This window comes from Schistocerca cancellata, chromosome 10 (assembly GCF_023864275.1).
Source record: "Schistocerca cancellata isolate TAMUIC-IGC-003103 chromosome 10, iqSchCanc2.1, whole genome shotgun sequence".
NCBI lineage: Eukaryota > Metazoa > Arthropoda > Insecta > Orthoptera > Acrididae > Schistocerca > Schistocerca cancellata.
Genome location: NC_064635.1, coordinates 113,422,970 through 113,436,883, shown reverse-complemented (window position 1 = coordinate 113,436,883; position 13,914 = coordinate 113,422,970). Strand labels below are relative to the sequence as shown.

The 13,914-nt window shown below is 43.9% G+C and overlaps 1 pseudogene; it reads right to left on the bottom strand.

Moving 5' to 3' along the window:
- Positions 1–12,762: 12,762 nt before the first annotated feature.
- LOC126106938 (5S ribosomal RNA) lies at positions 12,763–12,879 on the bottom strand (annotated as a pseudogene).
- Positions 12,880–13,914: the final 1,035 nt, after the last annotated feature.

Here is a 13,914-nt window from a genome sequence, read left to right as displayed (position 1 = left end):
TGTTTCTCCCTGTGTTGCTCTTTCCAACTTCTGTGACTGCCCTTTTTAGAGAAGTTAATTCCTTTTCAGCTGAGCTGCCTACTGAGCTATTCCTTGTCGCAGTATCTATAGCCTTAGAGAACTTCAAGTATTTATCTTCATTCCTTAGAACTTCCATGTCCCACTCCTTTACGTACTGATTCTTCCTGAATAGTCCCTTAAGCTTCAGCGTACACTTCATCGTTACTAACTTGGGATCTGAGTCTATATCTGCTCCGACGTACGCCTTGCAATCCACTATCTTATTTCGGAATCTCTACCTGATCATGATGTAATCTAACTGAAATCCTCCTATACCTCCAGGTCTTTTCCAAGTAATCCTCCTTCTCTTGGGATTCGTAAAAGGAGTATTCGTTATTGCAAGCTGAAATTTATTGCAGAACTTGATTAGTCTTTCTCCTCTCTCATTCCTAGTACGAAGCACATATTCTACCGTAACCCTTTCCTCTACTCTTTCCCCTACAACCACATTCCAGGTCACCATGTCTATTAGATTTCATCTCCCGTTACGTACTGAATTACCCTTTATAAATCCTCATATACTTTCTCTCTCTCTTCGTCTCCGCTTGCGATAGCGGCGTGCATACCTGAGCTATCGTTGTCGGTGTTGGTTTGCCGTCGATTCAGATGAGAACAACCCTTCAATGAAGTGTTCACAATAACACACTCTGTGCCGTACCTTGCTGTTAAATATGAATGCTGCTCCCGTTATAGTGTTTTATACTGCTGCTGATATTACCCTATATTCACTTAACCATAAATCCTTCTTTCCATTTCACTTCACTGATTAGCCGGCCGAAGTGGCCGTGCGGTTAAAGGCGCTGCAGTCTGGAACCGCAAGACCGCTACGGTCGCAGGTTCGAATCCTGCCTCGGGCATGGATGTTTGTGATGTCCTTAGGTTAGTTAGGTTTAACTAGTTCTAAGTTCTAGGGGACTAATGACCTCAGCAGTTGAGTCCCATAGTGCTCAGAGCCATTGAACTTCACTGATCCCCACTACATCTGGATTGAGTCTTTGAAATTACCATTTCAGCTTTTATAGCTTTCCCTCTCCTGGAGATCCTAACGGGGAACGATTCAGGAATCGTTTGCCGTGATAGTGTTTTCAATTACAGGCCACATGTTCTACTGATACACGTTACGTGTCTTTAACGAATTGCCTTCTGCATCCTCATGCCGTTGATCTTTGCTGATTCTTCCGTCTTTAGGGGCTGTTTCCCACCTCAAGGGCAAGAGAGTGCCCTGGTTCTCTCTCCGCTCCCGCGCCCTCTATAACAAGGCCGTTGGCAGAATGAGGTTGACTTCTTACGCCGGGACGGCCAAAGCTGATGGTTTTTATTAAAATTTAAGCGGTAGCAGTATTTTAACCAGGAACAGAGGACGTTTTCATTACTAATCAAAATCGCTATCCTAGACTTGAGTGTGGCGGAGAAATAGCTTGCTGTTTAACGTCACCTCGACAACGAGGTCATTAGAGACGAAGCACGGATTAGCGGAGGATGGGGTAGTAAATCGCTCGTGCCCTTTCACAGACCATCCTGGTAGTCGCCTGAAGCGATCTAGGGCAACCATGGAAAATATAAATGAGAGAGGACGGAAGCGGGTTTGAACAGTTGTCCTCCACAATGCGAATCCAGTGTGCTAACTACTGCACCACCTCGCTAGCTGGGCCTGTGGCTACTCCTCATTGTTTGTCTACTGGGATTGCCTTCCTCATTGCAGTATTACGTTTTACCATTCTTCCTCGTATTAACATTAGTAAATAATTCTTGTCCGTTGTGGACGTAGTGGAACACTACAACTGTTGAAACTGAAGGCAATTTCTACTGAATCGGCTGCAACCAACTGCCTTTGTAGGCGTTTATTGTTGCATAACGACATTTCATGGTGCCTATCATCCCATCTTCAGATGTCTACATTCATGTACGTGTCGTGAACATTATTTCTTTAAAAACAGCGTTGCAGTTTTTTCAACTAAAGTTTTAAAGGCAGATATTGTAAACGTCGTAGGTAAACCGTTGTAAGTATACAAACTCTGTTCACGGCGGACAAGTAAATGTACCATATGAAGATGGGGTGAACATAAAAGGAATGTATTCACGTGTTTTGAGGCGTAATTTGTTGGCACGGCGTATCGGGAAAGGGTGCCGTTCACATCGATGCGTTACCCTGTAAACATTAATGTCAATGACGCTATAGTTTGGAATTTATGCGCTAGGAGCACTCCTGTCGAGTCACGTGACTTGGCGGCCTGCGGGCGTAAGTAAATATACACTGAAGCGCCAAAGAAACTGATATAGGCATGTGAATTCAAATACAGAGATATGTAAACATGCAGAATACGGCGCTGCGGTCGACAACGCCTGTACAAGACACGTAAGTGGTGGTGGTAAGCTCCTATGGGACCAAACTGCTGAGGTCATCGGTCCCTAGACTTACACACTACTTAATCTAACTTAAACTAAATTACGCTAAGGACAACGCACACACCCATCCCCGAGGGAGGACTCGAACCTACGACGGGGGGAACCGCGAGGGCCATGGTAAGGCGCCTTACACCGCGCGGCTACCCGGCCTTTAAGACAAGTATGTGGCGCAGTTCTTAGATCGCTTACTGCTGCTACAATGGCAGGTTATCAAGATTTAATTGAGTTTCGACGTGGTGTTACAGTCGGCGCACGAGCGATGGGGCACAGCATCTCCGAGGTAGCGGTGAAATGGGGTTTCCCGTTCGACCACTTTACGAGTGTACCGTGCCTATCAGGAATCCGGTAAAACATCAAGTCTCTGACAAGGCTGCGACCGGAAACAGGTCCCGCAAGAACGGGGGCAACGACGACTGAAGAGAATCGTTCAACGTGACAGAAGTGCAGCGCTTCCGCAAATTGCTACATATTTCAATGCTGGGCCATCAACAAGTGTCAGCGTCGAACCATTCAACGAAACTGCATCCAATGGGCTTCCGGACCGAAGGCCCACTCGTGTATCCTTGATGACTGCACAAAACAAACCTTTACGCCTCGCCACCTCGCCTGGGCCTGTCAATATCGACACTGGACTGTTGATAACTGCAAACATCTTGTCTTGTAGGACGAGTATCGTTTCAAATTGTATCGAGCAGATGGTCGTGTATGGACATGGAGACAACCTCCTGAATCCATGCGCTCTGCATGTCAACAGGGCACTGTTCAAGCGGCTGGAGGCTCTGTAATGGTGTCGGGCGTGTGCAGTTTCAGTAATATGGGACCCCTGATACCTCTAGATACGACTCTGACAGGTGACACGTAAGTAAGAATTCTGTTTGATCACCTGCATCCATTCATGTCTATTGTGCGTTCGGACGGACTTGACCAATTCCATCAGGACAATGCAACACCCTATATGTCCGCGAGCGCGAAGAAGTGCCGCAACATGACGTAGCATGGACTCCAATAATGTTTGAGGTAGCGCTGGAGGGAACTGACGCCACGAATACTATAGGGCTGTCCATAAATCCGTAAGAGTACGAGGCGCTGGAGATCTCTTCTCAACAGCACCTTGCAAGGCATTCCAGATATGCTGAATAATGTTCATGTCTCGGGGAGTTTGATGACCAGTGGAAGTGTCTAAACTCAGAAAAGTGTTGCTGGACCTACTCTGTAGCAATTCTGGACGTAAGGAGTGTCGCATTGTCCTGCTGGAATTGCCGAAATACGTCGGAATACACAATGGACATGAAATGGATGCAGGTGATCAGACAGGATGCTTATGTACGTGTCACTTTTTTCTGGCCGTAGCGCTGTCGGAGATTTGATGTTTTATCGGATTCCTGATGTTCATGGTACACTGGCGATATGGTCGCACGGGAAAATCTCCACTTCATCGATATCTGGAGTGCTGTGTCCCTCCGCTCGCGCGCCGACTGTTATACCACGTTCAGATTCACTCTAATCTTGATAACCTGCCATTGTAGCGGCAGTAACTGCGCCAGTCACTAACTGTCTTATGTAGGCGTTGCCGACTGCCTGTTTACATATCTCTGTATTTGAATTCGCATGCCTATACCAGTTTCTTTGGCGCTTCAGTGTATGACTGTCAGGGGGCTCTTTGGTTGAGCGTGGTCTTAAGTGGAAGCCATCGCTGTGTTTCGGGGAGAGTCTGAAGTTGGAGCTGGCAGACATCACACACGGATGAGGCTTAGTGGAGCGTCAGAGTCGAAGAGTTCCCCTCCGGCTGCAGCGGACTTCGGAGTGGCCAGTCGCTGTCGCAACGCTACGAAGGAGCAGCGGGTCGTATAGTGGAACCGAGTTTCGCCATGGCAACGTCTGCCGTTTCACGGATTTGTTGGCAGTACTGAGTCAGTGTGACGCACTGTGCTCGCCACTACTCTTATTGGTGAGCCGCTTAATTTGAACTTTAGGTACACTGCTTTGGGAGACTTTCTTCTGTCCTCACCTCTAGCGGTCACTGTTATAGGGGCCCCTGCCTGCAGAATGCTGTATTTTTCCACACCGCTTCGGAGTTTCTGTTATCTCAGTTGTCTTAGTTTGCCCGGTTTCTTATTCGTCTTCTATGGACCTTCTTGGTTGCTAGGTAACAGCCTGATAATTGTAATTCTGGACCTTCTAGCCATGAACTGAGGGTACTCTGGAACATTCTGTGTTCATCGTTTGAGGCTGTCTCATTGCAACCGTACTACAGTGAACCTTGTTTAAAGTTTCAACGGTTTAACTCCTCTTTAAAGGCGGGCCAGCGCAACTTACTACTTTCAAATTGTGAACATTTGTTGAAGTTTGAAAGCATTAATTCCCTCTTGAAAGTGTAACTTTACCGTTGTGAATGTCTGATTCAGCTTTTAAAAAGTATTATTATTATTTTTTAAATTCACCTTTAAGAGTGGCTCAGGATAAATTTGTCTCTATTTTAACCCTCCCTTAAAAGAAATGTAGAGTAATTTTCACCTTGTATGAATATCTGATTAGAGTTTTGAAAAGGTTTTATTGTACCCTTTAAAGATGGCTCAATTGAGGTGCCTCGTTTTGTAATCCTTGGCTTAAACTGAACTTTCATGTTGTCTTTCGTGCTTTTGTTAGTGGTTGTGTTAAGATTAAGCATAGATTGATCATTTTGTTCACACTAGCTTGCTGATTATCAGAAGTAAGAATATGGCGTATTAATTAAAATTTGGCGTGTATAGGTCAACTCAGCTTGTTTTTGTAATATTGCTGAAGATACTCCACGCGCAGCTCGGTACCTAGGCCATTTAAGAGAACCGACGTGTGATTGACGTGTCATGCATTGATCTAAACATCGTAAGAACATTTATTTCCGTCTAATCATCTAGCAAATAATTGGCGGACATCGAAATCTGGTCTTTTGGCATGTTGAGTCGTGTAAGATTGGTACTGTAAGGGTGCCGCACACTATCGTGTGTTGTTGAAGCCTAAGTAAAGTTACGGTTCTTCCGTGCACGTATGTTTTCAAGTATCTGAATTTCTGTTTTATTACACTGAGAATTTTTTTAGCATTTTTAGATTTGAAATCAAGTGAAATTTTGTTTTAATTTAAGTCTGTCTAAACATTTGTTCCGTGTCTCAGTTTTACGATTCAAATTGCTGACCTTGTCCGCGAAACCATATTTCGCTTCATTGTTGTACGCAGTGTACCCGTGTATACTGTTCGAAGTGTTTCGGCAAATAAAAAAAGTAATAGATTTGTCGTGTATCACTGACTTGGGTCCAGTTATTCCATTCCAGCAGTCCGTATCCTGCTTACCTACCAAACCAGCGAGCGAAATAAAACCTATAGTTTCAACGTATAAAAACAAGTAACATATTGAACACAACAGGTGATATTACAATATAAGAAATCAAAAGCTCGTATTACTTTTATGGTAAAGCAAAATTTAATTAAAAGTCGGATAGCGTACTACCCTGTTAAATCACTTTAAGGCTCAAAGTTTTAGAAAAGTTCATTAAACACAAATAATTTTTGCACTCCTGTTACGAAATAAAAAAAGCGCTACTGATCTGAAAAGATCAAGAACAAGCTAATTAATAAATACTATTATCATACCAAGAATTTGATGCAGTCTTATTGGAATCAGTATCTTTAGGGGTAGCACAGATACCTGGCGTCGAGGCCGTGAAATATGTCGGACTTCTATATACCACAGATTGGTTCGTCTGACATTTTTTCTGAGCTCTCTAGAAAAGTACAAAGGTCTGAACTCGTTTCATGGACTGAGCTCTTTTCTGTCAAAAATTATTTAGGTGATAAATAAATATCAAACAAGCCGTCAGCTGTAAGTCCCTTATCAGTTTACTTTATAGACCATCGGTTTGGGTGATGTAATACGCCATTATCATTATATCGCCGAAACCGGTAGCCTAGAAAATAAATTGTTGATGAACTTACAGCTTACGGCCTTTTTTGATATTTGTTACTTATTTATCGCTGCTGCTTCGCCGTCCAACATAAGAAGAATGATCGCCGGCCGCTGTGGCCGAGCGGTTCTAGGCGCTTCAGTCCGGAACCAAGCGGCTGCTACGGTCGCAGGTTCGCATCATGCCTCGGGCATGGATGTGTGTGATATCCTTAGGTTAGTTAGATTTAAGTAGTTCTAAGTCTAGGGAACTGATGACCTCAGATGTTAAGTCCCATAGCGCTTAGAGCCATTTTTCAACAAGAATGGATCCACCTAAAATTATTTAGTCTGATGTGCAGAGTCTTAACTACAGAAGCGTTCTATTGCTGGATACTATCACCGAATTTCACATAAGTCTTTAAGGCGTCTGAGGTCTCAGCATAAGACATGTAAGCTGCAGGAGTTCCCCCTTCCATACTGTCAGTTTGTGTTGTCTCCGGTGCGTTGAAATAATTTTGTAATATAACATGATCAGTCAGCCCTTCTTCGATAGCCCAGCATTTTTAATTTCGATCCATTCGTCAACTTCTCCTGCCGAAAACGCACTCAGTTCATCAGTGGACGCAGAATTTATCACTCGTACAATTTAAGAGCCATCGTCTGTGGACTCATCATTTCCTTCGATTTCAATGTCAATTTGTTCGACCAGTTAGGGACTTTTTCTCCTTGCATAACAATGAAACTGGCGTATCTTGGCAAGTACAGGGTTATTACAAATGATTGAAGCGATTTCACAGCTCTACAATAACTTTATTATTTGAGATATTTTCACAATGCTTTGCACACACATACAAAAACTCAAAAAGTTTTTTTAGGCATTCACAAATGTTCGATATGAGCCCCTTTAGTGACTCGGCAGACATCAAGCCGATAATCAAGTTCCTCCCACACTCGGCGCAGCATGTCCCCATCAATGAGTTCGAAAGCATCGTTGATGCGAGCTCGCAGTTCTGGCACGTTTCTTGGTAGAGGAGGTTTAAACACTGAATGTTTCACATAACCCCACAGAAAGAAATTGCATGGGGTTAAGTCGGGAGAGCATGGAGGCCATGACATGAATTGCTGATCATGATCTCCACCACGACCGATCCATCGGTTTTCCAATCTCCTGTTTAAGAAATGCCGAACACCATGATGGACGTGCGGTGGAGCACCATCCTGTTGAAAGATGAAGTCGGCGCTGTCGGTCTCCAGTTGTGGCATCAGCCAATTTTCCAGCATGTCCAGATACACGTGTCCTGTAACGCTTTTTTCGCAGAAGAAAAAGTGGCCGTAAACTTTAAACCGTGAGATTGCACAAAACACGTTAACTTTTGGTGAATTGCGAATTGCTGGAGTTAGAAGTTGGTGGATCTTTGTTGAACTTCGTCCTGAAGTGTCGTTGCACTGTTATGACTGACTGATGTGAGTGCATTTCAAGCACGTCATACGCTTTCTCGGCTCCTGTCGCCATTTTGTCTCACTGCGCTCTCGAGAGCTCTGGCGGCAGAAACCTGAAGTGCGGCTTCAGCCGAACAAAACTTTATGAGTTTTTCTACGTATCTGTAGTGTGTCGTGACCATATGTCAATGAATGGAGCTACAGTGAATTTATGAAATCGCTTCAATCATTTGTAATAGCCCTGTATATAATCGATCAGCGAGGCAGAATTTAAAAGAGCTTTGGAAGACGTGAGATGAAAGAAGGCAGATAACACTCCATTAGAATTTTTAAAACCATTGGGGGAAATGGCAACCAGACTACTCAAGCTGGTGTGCAGAATCTGTGAAACTGGCGGTATACCATCAGAATTTCAGAAAAAATATCATCCACATACTTACGAAGACAGTAAGGGTAGGTAAGAACCAAAACTATCATACAATCAACTTGACAGCAGATTGAAGAGCAATCAAGACACATTCATAAAATTTGTCGACCTAAAAAAAGCGTTCGAGAATTTAAAATACTGCAAGGTGTTTGAAATTCTGAGAAAAATACGAGTAAGCTATGGGGAAAGACGGGAGATATGCAATATATACAAGAACCAAGAGGGAATAATAGGAGTGGAAAACAAAGAACGAAGTGCTCATATTAATAATCTATATGTCGAAGAAGCAACGAGGGAAGTGAAAAAAAGGTTCGCCAGTGGGATCAAAATTCAGGTTCAAAATGGCTCTGAGCACTACAGGACTTAACTGCTGAGGTCATCAGTCCCCTAGAACTTAGAACTACTTAAACCTAACTAACCTAACGACACCACACACATCCATGCCCGAGGCAGGATTCGCGCGGTTCCAGACTGTAGCGCCTAGAACCGCTCGGCCACTCGGGCCGGTTCAAAATTCGGGGTGAAAGGATATCAATGATGAGATTCGCTGATGAGATTGCTATTCTCAGTGAATGTGAACAAGAATTACAGGATCCGCTGGATGGAATGACCATTATTACGAGCAAAGAATATGAATCGAGAGTAAATCGGTGGAAGACAAGGGTAATGAGATGTAGCAGAAATGAGATTGGCGAGAAACTTAACATCGAAATTGGAGATCATGAAGTAGACGAAGTTAAAGAATTTTGGTATCTTGGAAGCATTATTACACATGACGGACGAATCAAGGAGGACATGAAAATAAGAACAGTAGAAGAAAAGAGGGCGTTCCCTACCGAAAAGTCTGCTAGTATCAAACATCGGACTTAATTTGAGGAAGAAATTTCTGAGAATGTACGTTTGGAGCACAGAATTGTATGGTAGCGAAACATGGACTGTGGGAAAAACGAAATAGAAGAGAATCGAAAAATTTGAGATGTGGTGCTAAAGACAAGTGTTGGAAATTAGGTGGATTGATAAGGTAATGAATCAGGAGGTCCTTCGCAGAATATATGGAAGACATTCACAAGAAGAAGGGGCTGGGTGATAGAACATCTGTTATGACGTCAGGGAATAACTTCCATGTACTAGAGGGAGCTGTGAAGGGTAAAAACCGTAGAGGACGACAGAGATTGGAATTCATCCCACACATAACTGAGGACATATGTTGCAAGTGTTACTCTGATATTATGAGGTTAGCGTGAGAGAGGGTGACGGGTCACACCGTATGAATTTAGGAAGAAGACATAAATAAAAAGAACCTTGGTACCATAAGTATCACGTCAGAGGCCACCATAACAACAAAATTCGCCTCAGCTGAACACGGGCAGTTCTGAACAGTTCTGGAGAGTGCTCCATTAGTTACGTCAGTCACCGAGAGAGTGATTCTGATGATTCAAATGCTTCAAATGGCTCTAAGCACTATGGGACTTAACATTGGAGGTCATGAGTCTCCTAGACTTAGAACTAATTAAACATAACTAACGTAAGGACATCAAAACACATACATGCCCGAGGCAGGATTCGAGCCTGCGACCGTAGCAGCAGCGCGGTTCCAGCCCGAAGCGCCTAGAACCGCTCGGCTACAACGGCCGGCCTCTGATGATTCGATTCTGTTAAACAGTACTGTAGCAACAGAGAAGGCACCATGTTGAAATGTAAGAATATGTTATTCTTTTGCTCTTAATAGTAACAAACAAGCATTACGGAAAGCTTTTTCAACCGTTTAAATACAACTGAACATTATGTGAAGTCAGGGGCATACTACCATGTACAGACTAACGACCATAAGATAAGTACAGGGCAGTCAAAGTGAAACTGGCCTGCAAAATATTTCGTACATTACCTGAACCGGGTAATGTAGAAGAGGCGTTAAACAAGTTCTGTAACACATTTTTTTCTCGGTTAGTTTCAGCTGAAAAAAATGCGGAATTTATTGTGGGATACCACATGACCACAGCATTTTGCTATATGCACCTTATTGTTGACGCAGATAATGCGATAGGTCTAACCTTCTGAAGAAGGTCACCAAGTGCCCGAAACTGGTTAAGAAATTAAATCTCTTTTGTGAAACTAGTTATTGAGTATTTCGATATACACAACTACAGTTTCTGAGGGTGGATAAGATAATAATCATCGAAGAATGTGGCCGCTAACGTCCCGATAATTTCATGAAGTTCCAACAGATGGCAGCACTGTTCGTAGCATACAAAGTGGCGTCGGAGGCGAGTTCCAAGCAGGGAGCCGTCATTAAATTTCTTTTGGTGGAAAACCAGAGCCTCGAAGACGTTCAGAGGCTCTTACAGAATGTCTGCGGAGACGTCGCAGTGAACAAAATAACGGCAAGTCGTTGGGCGTGGCGTCTGTCCTCATCGCAACAAGGTCGCTCGCATCTGTCCGATCTCCCGCGTGCCAGCCGGCTGCACACCGGTGTGCAGTGCTCGAACGTGAGGACACTCTCTTTCGAGGTGATCGACGGATCACAAACAAACATCTCGCTGCACAACTGGACGTCTCTGTATCGTTGACACAGTCGTCCACCAACTGGCGTTTTCAAAGATGTGTGTCCGATAGGTTCCTCGTCGCCTAACAGAAGAGCGTAAAGAGGAACGAAGGACCATCTGTGCGGAATTGTTTGCGCGCTACGAGACTATTCGTGACAATTTTGCTATCGAACTTCGTAACCGGTGATGAAACATGGATGCATACTTTAGAACCGGAAATGAAACGGCAGTGCATGGATTGGTGTCTCTCGTCATGTTCAAAGTCACAACCTCAGCCTGTTAAGTCATGGCGACGTCCTTCCGGGACTCTGAAGAGATTCTTCCGTTTGACGTCCTCCCTCTTGGTGCAACGACCAACTCTGAAGTGTATTATGTTACCCTCAGGAAACTGAAAAGACGGCTTGTCCTTCTCGGCCACGCAATCCCCAACACAAGTCTACGCACCAGAGAGGACTTAACAAATCCAGTCCACAGTCCGGATTTCGCACCTTCCATCTGTGTGGTCCAATAAAGGATGTACTTCGCACGAAGCAGTACGTGTATGATGGGGAGGTTACTGATGCAGCAAGACCTTTGCTTCCATGTCGACCGTTAAAGTGGTACCATACGGGCTTACAGGCCTTCTCAGCAAGGAGGCGTAAGACAGTCGCATTGGGTAGATCTGAGGGCACTTCCCATTCTATCGCGTTCTAGGGTACATAATACTTTCTATGAACAGTGCTGCGCTGTTTCATTGTATACTACTGATTCAACTAGGGTCTCATAGGCTACATTTTACGTCAGTGGACTACACTATACTACGACGCTACCGTCTAGGTCACTTACTTTTACTGTGAAAAGTAATCCACCTGTAACTCTCCCGTGGTGTACGCCTGTAGGTGCTTATACACATCAAGGAGTCACTGCGGCAAGATGACCTAAATGTAATTAAAACTCACAAAACTTCCCTTATTTTTGAAAGGAAAAAAGTATATGTAAGAAGAAATTGTATATGCTGGTATGTATTGCCCGCTATAAAATGTTATCGTATTTAATTATTTTAATTTAGGAACGTAGAGTAGAGAAAAACTGAGAGTGTCATCTCAGCACACTGCTCTCCCGGCCTTATGTCAGTTTCCGAGACCGGAGCAGCTACTTCTCAATCAAGTAGCTCCTCAATTTGCCTCACAAGGGCTGAGTGAACCCCGCTTGCCAACAGCGCTCTGCATACCGAATGGTCACCCATCCAAATGCTAGCCCAGTCCAACAGCGCTTAACTTCGGTGATCTGGTGGGAACTGGCTCCACTGTGACAAGGCCGTTGGCAATCATTTTATCTTAACACTGTTAATATTTGCAGCCAGTTGCTGCGTCAGTTATGTTTATCATGTAGATGTCCGCCTGCTTAGCTGGGTGGTAACATGCTTGCCTCCCATGCAAGTGGGCCCGGGTTCGATTCCCGGCCGACTTGGCGATTTTCTCCTCTCGAGGACTGAGTGTTTCATCATCATTACATCCTCATCACCGACGCGCAAGTCGCCCTGTGTGGTTTCGAATGCAATAAGACTTGACCTTGGCGACCGAACTTCCCAGAATGGGGGACTCTCCGCCAACAATCCCATATGCTTATTTCCATTTCCGTCGTGTAGATAAGAAAATTCCATCTTTTATAACTGAATGCTTCATTTCTTTCTAACCAAACATGTCTCTCATTTCAGTCTAGGCATCATCTATTGCTTTCATTTTCCTATATCCATGCATCTTCTGTAGGCACTAGATACACACAGTAGCCAAGTTTCCTACTGTAGGTGCTAGATATACACAATATCCACGTGTTCTTCTTTGGGTACACACTGGATGCGGATATAGAGGGGCATGTGGTCAGCACACCGCTCTCACGGCCGTATGTCAATTTAAGAGACTGGAGCCGCTACATCTCAGTCAAGTAGCACCTCAGTTTGCTTCACAAGGGCTGAGTACACCCCGCTTGCCAACAGCGCTCGGCAGCCGGATGGTCACCCATCCAAATGCTACCCCAGTCCAACAGTGCTTAACTTCGGCGACCTGACGGGAACCGGTGTTACCACTGCGGCAAGGCCGTTGGCAAATTAAGACTAACTACTGTATATAACAGTAGGAACTTTTGTGACAGGTATAATTTTCTTGAATGTAGATGAAGATGAAATAGGAGATATGATACTGCGTGAAGAGTTTGACAGATCACTGGAAGACCTAAGTCGAAACAAGGCCCCGGGAGTTGACAACATTCCATTAGAACTACTGACAGCCCTGGGAGAGACAGGCCTAACAAAACTCTACTATCTAGCGAGCAACATGTATGAGACAGACGAAATACCCTCAGACTTCAAGAATAATATAATAATTCCAATACCAAAGAAAGCTGGTGTTGACAGATGTGAAAATTACCGAACTATCAGTTTAATAAGCCACGGCTGCAAAATACTAACATGAATTCTTTACAAACGAATGGAAAAACTCGTAGAAGCCGACCTCGGTCAAGATCAGTTTGGATTCCGTAGAAATGTTGGAACTCGTGAGGTAATACTGACCCTACTACTTATCTTAGAAACTAGATTAAGGAAAGGCAAACCTACGTTTCTAGCATTTGTTGAATTAGAGAAAGCTTTTGACAATTTTGACTGGAATACTGTTTCAAATTCTGAAGATGGCAGGGGTAAAATACAGGGAGTGAAAGGCTATTTACAATTTGTACAGAAACCAGATGACAGTTATAAGAGTTGGGCATGAAAGGGGCATGAAAGGCAAGCAGTGGTTGGGAAGGGAGTGAGAGAGGGTTGTAGCCCATCCCAGATGTTATTCAATCTGTAAATTCAGGAAGCAGTAAAGGAAACAAAAGAAAAATTTGGAGTAGGTATTATAATCCATGAAGAAGAAATAAAAACTTTGAGGTTCACCGATGACATTGTAATTCTGTCAGAGGCAGCAAAGGACTTGGAAGAGCAGTTGAACGAAATGGACAGTGTCTTGAAAGGAGGATATAAGATGAACATCAACAAAAGCAAAACGAGGATAATGGAGTGTAGTCGAATTAAATCTGGTGATGCTGCGGGAATTAGATTAGGAAATGAGACCCTTAAAGTAGTAAATAAGTTCTGCTA